Genomic DNA, 960 nt, shown 5'->3' with positions numbered 1-960 from the left:
CTGTGGATATGGACTTGACACAATGGACCCACGGGAGGTTATTGGCTGCACTCTCCTTCAATAACCGCTACCCATCTCCCTCCGGTGCGTCTCCATCAATCATCTCTGTCAGCCGAGTTTGTGGTTTTCCCTGTTTGTTTGTTTGTTTGTTTGTTTGGGGCCTTTCTATCTCGCCTCCTCTATTTTCCTCCTTTCTCCCCCTCTCTCCCTTTCACATACCCCCTTTCCATCTTTTCCTCAACACATCTGCAGAAACCCGTACCTGATTTTCAGTGGCTTCTCTTGCTTTGGAAGCTTCTTTTCATCTCCCCTTGCAGCCCAGCTTTCACACCCTTATTTAATCTCTTCCTCTTCCGCTCTCCCTCCTCCTCCACCTCCTCCTCCTCCTCCTCCTTCTCCTTCTTTTCATCTCCCCGCCACCGCATCTGCTGGTCCACTCCACAGCAAAAAGATTCCTGTAAAGCTCAGTGTTTGTTGCCAGAGAGACAGCGACCCACACAGAAGTGACCCGCTCATTCATGCCGTATTTCCTGCTATTCAAACAAAGAGAGAGAAGTACATCGTATTGTGCCAACTACATTCTGAGTGTATCTCAAAAACACACTCTCAATGGGCACAAGCTTCCTGCCTCACTCTTCAGTTTAAGTGTTCTTTTGCGAATATCGCTGCAGGAGTCAGGGCTGAAAACTCATTCATCAGAGACGTGGCCATCACGTCACGGTTCTTCTTTAGAGGAGTGCTCATACAAGAGATACTGCACAAATACTGTGCAATGTCATCAAGTTACTCTCACAAAACCATTTGAGTGGGTGTAAATAAACCAAAGGCATGTAGGTTCGTCATCATGATCAGTTAGTTTAGTAGAGTTAAAGTAAAGTAAAGTAGGTTTCATGTGCAAAGCAGATAAAACAGCAAGTTTCTCACCAGCTAACCAAAGCTAGCAGGAGTTAGCCTCACTTA

The 960-nt window shown here is 46.2% G+C and overlaps 1 long non-coding RNA gene across 1 annotated transcript in view; it reads right to left on the bottom strand.

Moving 5' to 3' along the window:
- Positions 1–400: 400 nt before the first annotated feature.
- Positions 401–960, bottom strand: part of LOC146962566 (uncharacterized) — a 162679-nt gene continuing 162119 nt past the window's right edge. The window contains exon 4 of the long non-coding RNA XR_015035098.1: positions 401–530. This is a non-coding gene — a long non-coding RNA (uncharacterized LOC146962566). The remainder of the gene's footprint in view (positions 531–960) is intronic.

Source organism: Trachurus japonicus, chromosome 23 (genome assembly GCF_045865225.1).
Source record: "Trachurus japonicus isolate A0001 chromosome 23, Traja_1.0".
Taxonomy (NCBI): domain Eukaryota; kingdom Metazoa; phylum Chordata; class Actinopteri; order Carangiformes; family Carangidae; genus Trachurus; species Trachurus japonicus.
This window is presented reverse-complemented; position numbering and strand designations above follow the sequence as displayed.